The 14,737-nt window shown below is 40.6% G+C and overlaps 1 protein-coding gene across 1 annotated transcript in view; it reads left to right on the plus strand.

The window, feature by feature from the left end:
* The window catches only part of Spidr (scaffold protein involved in DNA repair), a 270,432-nt gene that overhangs the window by 190,825 nt on the left and 64,870 nt on the right, over window positions 1–14,737 (plus strand). The gene's annotated exons all lie outside the window — the stretch shown is intronic.

Raw genomic sequence — 14,737 nt, forward strand, 5'->3', positions numbered from 1 at the left:
TCCTGGATGACTCAGGATTCAGTTTCTCCACAGGACAGGAGCAGACCAACTCTGTGTCTGCTCCAGTCCAGAGGACCAGGCAGGGGCAGAAGGGAAGTGGAATTCCGGAGGGGCGGGGTTTGGGTAGCTGCTGTGCCCTGGATGTCCCTGGCTCCCCGATCTATCTCTGGGGTTTAGGGAGTGAGATGGAGTTCTTACCAGCTGCTCTGAGTGCAGTGGCTCCTGGATGACTCAGGATTCAGTTTCTCCACAGGACAGGAGCAGACCGACTCTGTGTCTGCTCCAGCCCAGAGGACCAGGCAGGGGCAGAAGGGCGTGAGTTACTTTCAAAAGTCATCTTACTTGATCTCTGTGGAACTCACAGATATCTGAATTTCATCAACTTAGGAAACACATTTTATTCATGTTTGCAACCCTCACATAGGAAGCACGCATGGCAGTGGTCAAATAAAGAGATTCTTTTTACTAATTGCTTTCTTCATCATGATCAAACAATATGTATGTGTGTATATATGTATACACACACACACACACACACACACACATATATATATATATATATATATATACATATATATATATATATATATATATATTTTATTATGCCTTATGTTTTCTACTTACCATACAGTACTGAGTAAATGTAGGCATGTCATGTTTACCTTGTGAACCCTGTAAAGCTAAAGATGTATCTGTGTGTGGCACACACTTGTGTGGTATATGAATGTATGTGTACATGTGAGGTTGAATGTTTTATTTACCTTTTGAATCCTATAAAACTAAGCTACATTTGTGTGAGGTTCACATGGATGTGCAAGTGTGGGGGTATCTGCCTTTGTTGTTATATTGTTGAGTAGCTTGGAGCTTACTATAGAGACCCTACCAACACACACATATACTACACACAAAACTTAGGTTTTGAGACAAGGTCTCTCACAGTAGCTGAAGCTCATACGTTTGTTAGACTAGATGTCCAGAAAGTACCATGAAGCTATTACATATATTTATAGCTTGTAATGTATCACTGAGGGAACTCAGGGCAGTAACTCAATGCAGCAACTTGGAGGCAGGAGCTGATATGACTGTGGAACAATTCAACCTACTGACTTGTTTATTCCTCATGACTTGCTCAGCCTGCTTTCTTATATCTCCCAGGACCACCATTGTTGTACCACCCACAGTGTGCTAGATCCTCCCACACCAATCAAGGAAATGTACCACAGGCTTACTCAAAGACCAGTCTGACAGGGGAATTTTCTGATTCGAGGTTCCCTCTTCTTAAATGACTATAGCTTGCATCAGGTTGACATAAAATTAGCCAGTCCAGCCTGTTTCCCCTAACTGGAGCGCTGGCCTTACAGGCTATACTGCCACACTGGGTTTTTCACATAAGTGCTAGGGATCTTAATTCAAGTCCTCATGTATAGCAAGAACTTTACCCACTAAGCCATCTCTCACTAAAGATAGTCTTTCTATCAGATATGATTACAAATTGTATATAAAAGACCTATAAATAAAATGTTGTTTTGAGATCAGAACCCCCTCTTTTACAAAAATGGCCACATTACATTAAAGTTTATGCCATAGTCGGGGGGAGATATATTTATAGACAGGCATGTCTTATTGCATTCATTTTGTATTTTGCCCTTTAAATGTGTGTGGTGAGATGTTCAGGGTAAGGTGCATAGAGTTTCCCTACCGGAGACTTCTCATTCATTGAGTACATTATGTATATGTCAGGTTTGATAATAATGAACTTGCCTCCCTGCAACTTAAAAAGATTTAAGCGGGTTGTAGAATCATTGGGAAAATGGAATTTCTAAGCAATACCAAGTAGCCAGGCCACTGTAGGAACTATCTTTTCTGTGGCCAGAATTCTTTTGTACCCCAAGCCATAGCTGACCCCAGGGAATGAATACTATTGTTACTGCTTCTGTCTCTAGACCACTCAGTGGAAGGGGGGGGTCACAAGTTGAATTCACAAACTGAATGCCTTATTTATCTGGCCTTGGACCTTGCTCCGTTTGACTAGCAAGAGGAGCACCACAGCCTATGGTTCAGATTGACAGGTTCCAAATCACCAGGGAACTCCAGCAGCAGTGTCTGTTGTTCAGCCTCTGGAGTGCTGGAAGTACCATAGAAGATGACAGAGCTCTTTCATATTTGCCAAAAGAATCAGAAAGAACTTGATAGAGACAGAGATAAAAGTCTGGAAAACAGTGGATGATATCAACAAATCTTTATGAGCATAAAATTTCATTCATTAATTATTATTATCAATGTCTTCTATTTAGAGTTCTCCAAAATCTAAAAGTCTCTATGTATTACTTAGTAGTAGTAACACTGACTGTTAGAGCAGGGAGGTGGTGAGTGTGAGGCCAGCCTGGTCTGCAAGTGAGTTCCAGGACAGCCATGGCTACACAGAGAACCCTGGCTGGAAAAACAAAAACAAACAAAACCTGAATTTTTGTGATGTGATTTGAACTAAGATTTAAAGGGAAATTTAATTAAATACAAGAAGTAGTTATGCATTTTAAACATTTTTCAGATATTATACTCTTAATAAACAAACAAAATCAATTTTTATTTTCCTGTGTTCTACTTGCTGTTCTAATGCATGACTTGTTTTTAATACTTATGTATGTATTTTGTAAGATTAGTCATAAATTTATTTCTTCTTTTGTGGAGCACAATTCATCAGCAAATTTTCTTGAGACATTTGTAAAGCGTACAGTCATTGCAGTATATACTAGCAATGGAATTGTTAAGAGAAATAGGACCAGCAAAATGACTCGGAGGATAAAGGTACTTGCCATACAAACTGAGCAGCTTTAAACCAATGACCCAAGTTCAATCCCAAGAACCTGTGTAAAGGTGAGAACTGACTTTATAAAGTTGTCCTTTGACTTCTATGATGCACAGATCATACCTCTCCTTCCCCTCCCCCATGCACAATTATAATAATTATATTTATTGTGTTATTTATTAATATTAATTATTATTGTTTAAGAGAAGAAGAAAGAACAAAGAGCTTACTAGTTCTTAGAACTTGTTAAGTAAAAGTTATGTCACATGTGATTGGAGGCTGTTGTTGGGTACTTACCTCTCTCTGTCTTAGTTACTTACTATGGCTGTAACAAAACACCATGACCAAGGCAGTTTACAAATCAACAACAGAACACTTAATTGTGGGCTTGCTTACAGTTTCAGAGGGTGAGTAATGGCCATCAGGGTGGGAGCATGGTAGCAGGCAGGCAGACATGGTGCTGGAGCAGCAGCTGAGAGTTTACATCATAATCCAAAGGTAGATAGCAGAGAAACTGGAATGCCATGCTTCTGAAGCCTCAAAGCCCACCCCATGATAGATCTCCTCCAACAAGGCCAAACTCTCAATCATTACCAGTCCTACAAACTGGGAAATAAGCATCCAAACATATGAATATATGAAGACCATTCATATTCAAACTGCCACACTCTAATGAAGTGAGAATAAGCCTCAGTTGAGGATACTCCAAAGGAAGACTGACCACATGGCCACCACTGAGCACTCAAGCCCAGAAGGTAACACCTTCTCCCAGCTCAGTGTATCTAAGACCCCGGGAGACAAGTCAGAGGCAAACGGAAATGTAATACTTTCTAGTAGGTTGGGTAGAAAGCAGAAAGAGTGTTAAGAAATACTCTTAAGGCAATGGGTTCTAGCCTAACCCTAATGATCTCTGACTGTCCACAGGTCTATTCAGAACCTTACTCCTGTCTTGGACCCAGTTTTCATGCATGACCATAATTTCTTTTAAGGGACATGGTAGGTGAGCAACAGTGACTTACTAGGGTAAAAATTTGACACATGCTTGCTCTAAGGTCATCAACAAATATAAGGTGAGACAGGTTCCTGGTGTTCTGTATGGCTTGCTATGAACAGTAGCTTGTGTAGTGGTAGTTTCTATTTAAAAAAAAATTATGTGAGCTAGACAGATGATTCAGTGCTTACTCATAGTCACTGGTTAATCAAGAGGATTTGGTTTGATTTCTAGAACCCAGCTGGTGGCTCACAACCATCTGTAATTCAAGTTCCAGGGGACCAAATGCCCTCTTCTGGCCTCCATAGTCATTAAGCTATAGGAGGAGCTAATGTGGGAAGAGTTAGGAGAGGAAGAGGAGGAGTAAGGAGGAGGGGAAGAAAAGGAAGAGGAAGAGCTAGGAGGGAGGGGGGATGGAAGCAGATGTTCATGTGTCTGTAGCAGTCAAAGGTAGTTGGTATATCTAGGTTGGGTATTGAGTTACACTTCTGATTGTATGGGTATCTTGTTACTGATCATTACCAAATATATAAGCCTTTGATTAATCTTTAAGCATTAGAGTCTCATCTTTCTACTGGGCCCATGTGGATGGCAGGATGGTCTGGGCAGTGCCCAGCCTTGCAGAGACAGCGTGGAAGATTGGCAGAGCCGTCTCCCACGCTGGCATCTTGTGGGTGGCAGGGCTGGTGTTTCTGGCTGGCTGTTCCCAGCTGCGGCGTGCACATGGCCTCTAACCAAGAAACATGGTGGCTGAGCTAGGCAGAGCCACCCACAGGTTAGATAGTCGGCTTGACCAGAGGCCGATTTTAAATAATTCAACATCAAGCAAACTTGTGTGCATACATATATGCAGGCAAAACACCTATATACATCAAAAAATATTTTTAATGTCATTAATAAAAGACAGTACTTTAGCAACAGCTAAAAAAAAATCTGAATTGTCCTATTATATGGGAAATTTTTGTAAAAACTTCAGTTTGAGGTATTCCTTCCTTGTAGCTGCTCCCACTCTCTGATATTCTTTTCCTTAATAAATCTACTCAAATAAGTAAATAAATTAAGCAATTTGGTAAAAAGACAAAATATGTAGAAATACTAATTTTTTTTTCAAATTTGGGAACTTTTAAAGCTCTTAGAATAGATCCTTTATTCATACACATGAACTGTGGCATATGCAATCTTCTGAAGTTAATCTAGAATTTTTTATTTATTCTACTATATTAAAAACTATTGCTGTTGTACCAGTCTTTGCAACCAACATCTTAAACACATAGAATACTGTAATGATTTATAAAGGTCTAAAAATGCTAACAGCACAAACACACTTCACTTTTTAAATTGAATGTACGCTGGGAGTGTTGGTACACATCTTTAATCCCAGGATTCTGGAGGCACAGATAGGCAGTAAACCCTGGCCAGTCTGATCTACATAGGGTGTTTTAGGCCAACCAGGATTACACAGTCAGATCCTATCTCAGTATTTTAGAACTTTATTTCTTGGAGAGATAATTTAGTAGTTAAGAATCCTTCTTGCTCTTGCAGTGGACCCAGGTTCAGTTTCCAGCACCCACATGTGGTTCACAAACATGAATCACTCCAATTCCAGGGGATCTCACACCTTCTTTAACCTCTGCAGCCACCAGGCACATACATACATGAGACACATATATACATAGTATTTTAACCAAATCCAGCCTGTCATCCATAACTACTTACTTTAATAGAAAATACTAACATCTGAGTGATTTATAGTTACAATATTCCGTTTCTTATATTATTTTTCTTTATAAGTCTGTAACTGTGAACTTTGTATGCTAGACAAAGCTGAAATTCTTTCATTCATAGAATATTTTCTGTGTGTATTATACAACAAAAAAGTATTTGTATTAGAAAACATGGAATTGTATGAGCTCTAATATTAATGATGTTGTTCCATTAGAAAGATATTCCTTCCTATACCAGGGAAGTTAAAATCTGTCTGTGTACCTTATAACCTTGTATAGCAACATATACTTCCCACTCAATAATGATTTGCTTTTTTTACCCCAGTGATATGTTCTGTTAAACTATATAAACTTCTTTTGAGGCCATTCATCAGAGTTAGTGACAGATAGATGCTTTTAATTAGTGTTTAAATCCTAGCACTGTGTCGACAAAGGTTTAGAGTGTGGTGTTCCCATTTGTGGAACCTGAGGACACAAACTTCAGTCTGTCCTGGCTAACAGTTGGGACAGAGAGCTAGTTAGTGGTCTATAGCAATGATTGTACCTCACAGTTATGCTTGGATACACAGCCATTAAGCCAGTCCTCTGAGAATAACCAATGAGGAAAAGCCATAAGGATCACAGGTTTCAAGTACACACCTAGCAAGAAGATTTGGATCAGAAGACTAAATAGCATAAACCTCAAATGGAAGATAAAGATCTCTCTCCTCTCCTCTCCTCTCCTCTCCTCTCCTCTCCTCTCCTCTCCTCTCCTCTCCTCTCCCCTCCCCACCCTTCCCCTCCCCTCCTCTCCCCTCCCCTTCCCCCTCTCCCCTCCCCTCTCCTCCCCTCCTCTCCCCTCCTCCTCTTTTACTCTCTTTCTCTCCCACCTTAGATTATCATCAACACTGTACTACTATAACACAAAGGGTTTTCAGGGAGAGAATATTCCCAGGATGGGGGATGATCATGTTACATTTTTTTCTAAGTACTTACATGGTATTTTATGTTGTAGGGTTAAGTATATAGAGCAAAGAACAAGAAATAAGGCATACTCGAAAGTTTTCTTTAAGTGCGGCAGAGATATGCAATGAGATAGCATGTGTTTATGTGAATTTGGAAATAATAACTATTTGAAGCCTCACTTTTGCCATCTGTGCAATGGAGCTGATATATGCTAATGAGACAACTTCCACAAAGCTCTTAAAAAATAGTCTGGCCATGGTAAAAGTTGAACTCATATAGAACATTAACTAATACCATGTTAAAAAAAAAAAGTCATGTGGAATAATATATGGAAGGGGCCATAGTCACCTGGAAATATCAGTCAGGAAAGCTTAAGAAGCCCTGTAGCTAGGGCCTAATTGCAAAGTAGAGCAGCCATGAGAAACTCCAGAAAGCACACATCCCAGACATAGAGCCTGACAACTACAGGTATTAATGTCCATAGTATGTTCCAAAAGCTTATTCTGGTTTATGTGCCAGGAATGTGGTAGTTCTAGGAAGCCAAGACAGAATGGCATAGAGGAAGGCAAGACAGGAATTTGGGCTTTTGTTCTACAGATGATGAGGCACCTTCAAGGTTTTCAGAATTCAATGGCTGGTATCTGATTTGAACTTTGAAGAGATTCTTCTTCAAAGAGGCTTCTGAAGACCAGATGAAATGTACAAGTGCAAGAGTGGGACCAGAAACAAGCCAGGCTGTTCAGGAATCCAATTTGTCAGGAAGATGTCCTTGCTTAAAGTACTAAAGGGGAAGCAATAGGGAGTAAAGAGAATCAGGGATGGTTTTAAGCATAAATTTGTACAGTTCTTAGGGATTCATAGGAAAGAAAGACTTAAAGATACTTGTAACTATTAGATTAAGTCACCACTCAATTTTACTTAAAAATCAACTACACAGTCTCACTGAGGAAAAATGCTAAATAATAAAGGAGATGAATAAGCCAGTCATGCAAGTGTGTGGGAAGATCATGGCAGGAGACAACAGGTTTGGGAGGTCTGGGGTGGAGGTGTGATTAGAGCTAGGATGCCAGAATGTAGAATAATATATAGTGTATAGAATGGGTAGCATTGAAATTCAGTCATAAAAACTGAAACAGTATAGTAAGGCCCTTGAATTTTATTCTTTGTGTCTTACATGGCTATTAGAAATTTTGGAACACTGGAGAAACTAGTTATGAATACTAACAGAGGAGGAAAGAAATCTTATTCCTTTATGAGGGCAAGCTGATAAGTAAAAGGTTGGTCCATGTTGTAACAATTAGAAGATACAATGATTTATCAGTGATGAATGGTACAGGAAAGAAGGGTATAGAAGAACTCTAATGCTTGGTTAGCACAATAGTGCTGCTGAATTAAATGGGATGAGAGATCCAAGAGAAAACTGAACTGGAGAGTTCTGAGAAGATAATACTTCATTTTAGGCACGTTGAATTTCAGTCACAAATACAGAGAGGATAAAAATAAAAATAAAATTATTTAGTTAGAATTAGAGGTAGTCTGCATCTCATGGTTTTCAAAACAGATAGATGGGTGGGATGGGAACATACAGAAGTAATTGTGTATTGATATGTATGAGAGTATATGTGAACGCTTTGCCCAGCTTTATCTACTTAAAGAGTTCTAGACCAGAGATAAACTACAGCTAGCAACCATATACCCAGGGCTCCTTTGCAACGTGTCTGGTTCTACATTTGGATAAGAGAAAATATAAAATGAGCATTGAGCATGGAATATTGGCAATAACAAAAGGAAAAGGTGGTTATTAGCCTATCTTTTCTGGATAAGTGTAGTTACCACCTCTCATCAGAGAAGCTCCCCACCCCCTTACAACAGAGACCATTGGAGAAAACCACAACTAGATACAAGGTAGAAACCAACAGAGTGTGTAGAACCCAACCCCAACTTGCACATCTTCATCGTGGTCCCTGCATCTATGGCTCGGGGAACATCAAGGGAGGGATGGCAGGGAGATTATAAAAGTCAGAATACTAGAGAGTCTGCTGTGTAACAGTGCCTCCCACAAATGGCTGCATAAACAAGATTGGAACAATTTCAATGTCAATAAACATTTAACATATAAAGGAGGAGATTTTTAGGGTCTGACCCTTAGACAATGAAGTACGGGCAAAGAGAATTGCTGGAAGAAGGAGAATTAACCTTTCCTAGGAATGAGACTCCTTATTGGTTGTCCAATACAGAGTCATTAACCCTGAGACTGTCTACACACAAACAAAAATAATGGGTTAACAAATTTATATTTATGTGTATTTCTATATGCAGTGAGGGTTGTGGAGGGGGGAGGGCAGTGATGTAACCATATTTCAACTGAAAGCATATTTAAAATAAAAATGATAAGAAAAAGAGCCAGACATGATGACTTATGCCTGTAATCTAAGCATTCAATAGTGAGTCAGGAGGATAACGACCTTAACACCAGTATTACTAGAGAGGAAGTTTGAGGCCAGTTTTGTCTAGTGAAACTTTGTCCCCCAAATCCAGGCATGATAGCTCATGCCCACTATCCCATTAAGTTGAGGCAGGAAGACTATTGCATGTTTGCGATCAACATGTGCTACAGTGTGTGACCCTGTCCCAGAGGGGCTGAGAAGATTGCTTCCTGAGTAAAGTGCCTGAGTAGAGTTCAGGTCCCCAGTACCCATGGAAATGCCGAGTTGGCATGATAGTACCACTCGGAAGGCAGAGACAGGGTATCCCAGAATAAGCTAGCTAGCAAAAGTAGCCAAAGAAATGATTCTTCCCCAAATGAATAAGGTGGAGGATCATCAAAGACTTCTAATATCAATCTTGGACCTACACACACGTGCATGGACACTCACACATATGTGAGAACACAGAAGGAGAGAGACATGTGAAAAGAAAAGGCAGAAGAAAAGGACTTAAAGGATACAAGAACTAGGTTAAAATGGCTCACATTAGCCATACTTTGGACAGTTTGAACATCAGAATAATAATAATTATTATGGATTGTAGCACAGTCTGCAAGGGTCTATTGTCTGAACTTTGAAGAAAAAGAATACTTTAAAAATTAATGGTATGTCTGTCTATATCCACATTATCTCCTATACATTTTTTATTTCAAAAGAGTGAGAGGATGGCAGATGTTACTGAGTGGTAGAGTGTTTGCCTAGCACATATGAGGATGCCCTATGTTGACTCTCCAGTAATGCCAAAATTAAAAAGTGGAAATAAAGCTTTCCTTGCATATACACAGTCCTGGGTTTTTTTCTCTATAAAGGAGGTGGTATACAAATTTACCATTTGAAAACCTGCCAGGCATCTAGTCTTAAGTAACAGCACTATCAGTAATGGGAAGATTTGAAATATGTCAACTTAGAATGCAATTGGAAGTATAACATCACTTGCACAGTATCTCTACCAGTGACACATTAGCCAGGTCTTAAGAAAATTAGGAACTCATTTTGTATATAACTGCCTTATATTCTTCAAAAATGTCAGTCCTCTGTGTCACATATGCTACCTTAGGTGTTGTCACTGGTTCAGAGCATCATCTGACAGTCTACACACTGAACTGCTGCTTTCCCTAATGGCAGGACCATAGATCAGCAACTGTCTTAGAGGCAAACATTTTGTGGTTAAGCTAGAAGCATCTGGGTCATTTCTGATTTGCAGTAGGAAGTCTACCCGGCCTTTTAGAACTAAGTCTAACTCAAAGGTTGACTTCCATCCTATGATCCCCTCCCAAAAGAAGTGGAGAAGAAAGAAAGCTGATAAAGAGAATGAGTGAGGGAGAATCCACAGTCTCAACCCACACTCCAGAAAACACCAAGGTTTTCCACCAGTGTTCCAGGGTTAGGAGTGAGCAGCAGAGCTGATATAGGACTGTACCCTAACTAGTTATTTTGTTGTTTAATTTTTTAATCTGTCTTCCTGGTGGAATAAAATGCCTCAAAATGATATGTTAAGATAATTTTAAAACATTATGATCATTTGATGACCAAATATGTTATCTATTCTAAATATAGTATGACACCTCCCTGAACTGCATGACACTTCCACAGGGATATGGTAGATAATGCCCATTGCATGTGTAAAGTTCTTGCACACTCAGTGGATCACTGTAACTCAGGCACAAGAAAAGAAATTGGGATGATCATGTGCCTGAGAAAAATAATGGCAGTCATGAGAAGTGAATGAAAGATGATGAGGGGCTCTAACATGTGCAGAGGAGACAGACATACTGACAAGATGCCCCCTGAAGCTCTAGAGGCCATGAACAGCAAAGTGACACAAATGGGGTTAGAGATGTCAGTGCCCACCAAGACTGTATGGGAAGTTCTCATTTATATGGAACAGACATAAACATTCTTGGAGAGAAAGAGACTTCAGGAAGAACTTTTCTGGACTAATTTAGGGGAGAAATTTGAAGATGTTTCAATATTTTCTTTAATTTTTAAAAAAGTGATTGACGTAAGTAAAAGATGTAAGTAAAGCTCATGGCCTCCAGAAGGTTGGCAGGAAGAAAGGTCAGTGTTAGAGCTACTAGGGGAGGAGACTTGCCCAATCTGCTCATAGGGCACTCCATAGTGAAACCGATCTGAGCGTGTCCAGTGTAAGCATGAGTAATACCAGCTGAGAGTACTCCAGTGGGGAGGAAGTTGGGAGGCATGTTCTACAGATATGGCAGGCATCTTACAGATTGAAGGAAGCAGACTGAAGCAAATTCACACCTGGAACCAACCTTCCTAGAAAGAAGAGAGTTGCCATCTAACTGTGGCTGCTTAGCTACTTACTGTCTCTGGCAAAGGAAACTGCATATGGTTTAATATTAAAAATAATATATTTAAAGTACATTAAAGCCATTTAACAGATTTCAGTAATTTTGTTTTTAGAACAGCTGTTTATAGAATTGTATAATAACTTGAAAAGGTTTTCATTAATACTGGGTGCAAGGCTTGTAAGTGTGCATTTTACTAAAGTTGTTTTCATTTGATAGAGTCAGAGAGGATAGAGTATATATGTGTACTTCATAAATGAGATGATTTATAAACCATTACATTAGATCAGTCTTGCTAACATACCTTTTTTTTTTTTTACAATTTTATTAGGTTCTTAAAACCTCTACCAACCTTCCAACCCTTGTTGCACCCTAATCCCTTCCAACACCCTCCCTCCCCACAGTAGGTAGAAGACAGAGATTAGGGGAGAAAGGGTGAATAGCTCTATTTCAGCCAACAAAATAGACTAATTCCTGTTGATTAGAGGCATTGAATTTCTTGGGGCAAGTCCAATCTTCATCATCAGGATATCGCCAAACATCTTTTTCTCTTCTTTTTACTCGTGAACACTTGATGAACTGAAACAACAGCAAGCAGGGCTGTTGTTGGAGCTCCAGAGTCTCCAGAATTAAATCATCTCACCAGTGTTCAGGAGCCATCTTAGATCTAATGTCATATAATACAGATCAGGACTCTTTGTGGAGGCAGTGCCTGTAGTGCTCACTCTCCTTCACAAGTTGACCTCTATATCCCTATTACCCCCCCCGCCCCACCCAATGAAGAACCTTTTAGTTTCTGAAGCAGCAGAGACAGAAGTCTGACCTTCAGCAGACAGGACTGTTTATTAATGCACATAGCTTGGGACATCCTCTATTAGGCTACAAACTGAAGGCTCTGCAGGGGGAAACAATGACTGTGACCCTTCATCAAGGCAGGATGAGAGACTTGGGAATGAGGAAATTGTTATAGTCTACAACTGTCTCACCTACAATCTACCCTTCCAGAAATTGTTTGCCTGAGTCAAGACAGACTATCATTTCTGGGATAGCTGATAAGAGATGAGCAAGGTCATCTGTAATCTCATAGGAACTGCTTAATGTTGTGACAGTGGCAGTGGATACAGGATCCTACAGGGTATAAAAACCATATGAACTACATATTTAGCAAGGAAAGGTTATTATTTGTTCCTGTCCAGGGATACTGGAAAGTTCTTACCAAGCATAGTGGCACATGCCTGTAATGTCAGTACTTAGGAAACTGTAACAATGAGCTTCAAGTTTGAGGCAAGCCTGGGATATATAGGGAGGCCTTATTTTAGAACATAGAGAGGTAGAAAGAAAGGAAAGGAGAGAGGGGGAGAGAGAGAACAAGAGAACTCCTGTCCTGTTTTAGCAGGAAAAATGGGGTTTTTAAATGAATAAGAAACATTTCTGTATAGCAAAAGACGTGCTGTTAACATCTCTTCATGTTAAAAAGATAAACAGCAGGATTAAGTGTTTACTTTAAGATCCCATGCCTGGTTGTTTTTTGAGAAAAGGGAACACAGTGTCCTGTGTCTAGTTCCCAGCTGCAGGGAAGCAGCCCTCCTCCTGCCTTCTGGGGAGCTCCTCTCATCTGGGTCAAGCCTCTCCTGGCTCTTCCTGCTTCCACCCTTCCCTTCTCTGTCTCTTGCTTTTTTCTTTTATACTTCATACTCCAATCCCCTCTCCCTTGTTCTTGAGTTGATGCTTAGTAAAAGGTTGTGAAGTAGAGAATAAGATCTTGTAGATCCTCAGAGACTGCAGCCTCTGACAGTGACCTAGAATAGAATAGCCAGCCTGTCTTGATTCCCGGAATTCTTGGTGGACTGCTAAGAACTGTTCCGATCTCAGCGTAAACACCCACATGGTCACTTAATCTTCCTTCTTGGCAAATGTACATGTGCTGACACACACGTCCGCAGTTTCCCTTGCTCCCTCTCTGTGGAACAGTGAAATTGTACCACTGAATGAAAGAAAGAAGTTAGTTTAGAATGGAGAGGTTGTAATTCTCAGAGGAATTATAGACTTTAAATCCCTCTCTACAAATCTAGCTTTTATCCTTAGACAATTCATTTTATAGTTTTTGTTTTTTATTATATGTTTTTTTTTTTTTTTTTGGTTTTTCAAGACAGGGTTTCTCTGTGTAGCCCTGGCTGTCCTGGAACTCACTCTGTAGACCAGGCTGGCCTCGAACTCAGAAACCCATCTGCCTCTGCCTCCCAAGTGCTGGGATTAAAGGCGTGTGCCACCACCGCCCGGCCAATTTTTAAATCATTCTACAATGAAGCTGATAAAGGCAAGAAATAAAAAACTTTTCAGGGTCTGGGTATAACTTTGACTGGATGCTTGATTTCTACACATGAAGCCTTGAGTTCAGTCACCAGTGCATGTAAATATGTGTGTGTGTGTGCAGACATATACATACACAGGAGGGAAAACATTTTTCAAAGGCAAATATTAACTATATAATAAACCTTTATATGTCCAGCATGTTAGACCTCTTTTATGTGTGTTGTTTTTGTGTTTCTGAAAAGGGTAATATGAGTTCACAGACATCATCTGCTTTCTCTTTGTTTTTGTTTTTTTTGTTTTGTTTTTTGGGTTTTTTTGGTTTTGAGACAGGGTCTCACTATGTATCACAGAGTAGCTTTGGACTTATTGTATATAGCCCACCGTGGCTTCAGATCATGATCTCCGCCTTGGCTGTGGGATTAGAGGCTGATGCCTCTGTGTTTACCACTGGGACTGTGTCTCCAGAGTGCTGTGCTTCTTCCTAGGTGGAACTGAGTGGGTCCCCGGTTCTGGAGGGTGTCCCATGATGATCTCCTGGCTGAGGACAGAGTGAGAGCAGGGAGGGTCTGCTACCCTCTCTGCCACCACCTCTGCCTGCATCTCCACTGTCTAATGGTCTCCGGCCAGGCCTGGTGTGAGAGGTCTGGGCCAAAGGGTACAGAGCGCAAGCAGGGAGGAGAGATTGCCTGCCCCCACTGCTGCCTCTGCCCGAGTCTCGAGTCTCCGTCGCTAGGTCACTCCCAGGTGCTGCACCTGTTTCTCAGCGCTGAGCTAGCCTGAGCTGGGCCGATAGGAAGCTGGCAAGGAAGCAGCTTGGTCCCCCAGGAAGGTTACGGGAGAGCAGCTCTCTCCCCAAGTGTTATAGCTCTAGTGTTACAGCTCTTGTGGCAGAGACTCTTGGACACCAGGATGATTCTCGAACACACCTTTACTTCTCCAGAATAGAGCCCTTATATACAGTTTCAGGGTGGGTTAGGGTCTGGCAGCAGATAACACCTATTGGCTTGGTCTGAGAGCTTGGAGATACCTCATCTACATGTGGGAGAGCCTGAGGTACTGTTCCTCGTGACTGATGGTCATAGACCTCTCTTTGGGAGGGGCTGTGAAGGGCCGAAGCTGAATAAAAAGAACCAGGGCCTGGGGGCAAAAACTGAACACCTGCT

The sequence above is a fragment of the Grammomys surdaster genome, unplaced genomic scaffold, assembly GCF_004785775.1.
Source record: "Grammomys surdaster isolate TR1022 unplaced genomic scaffold, NIH_TR_1.0 331, whole genome shotgun sequence".
Classification (NCBI taxonomy): domain Eukaryota; kingdom Metazoa; phylum Chordata; class Mammalia; order Rodentia; family Muridae; genus Grammomys; species Grammomys surdaster.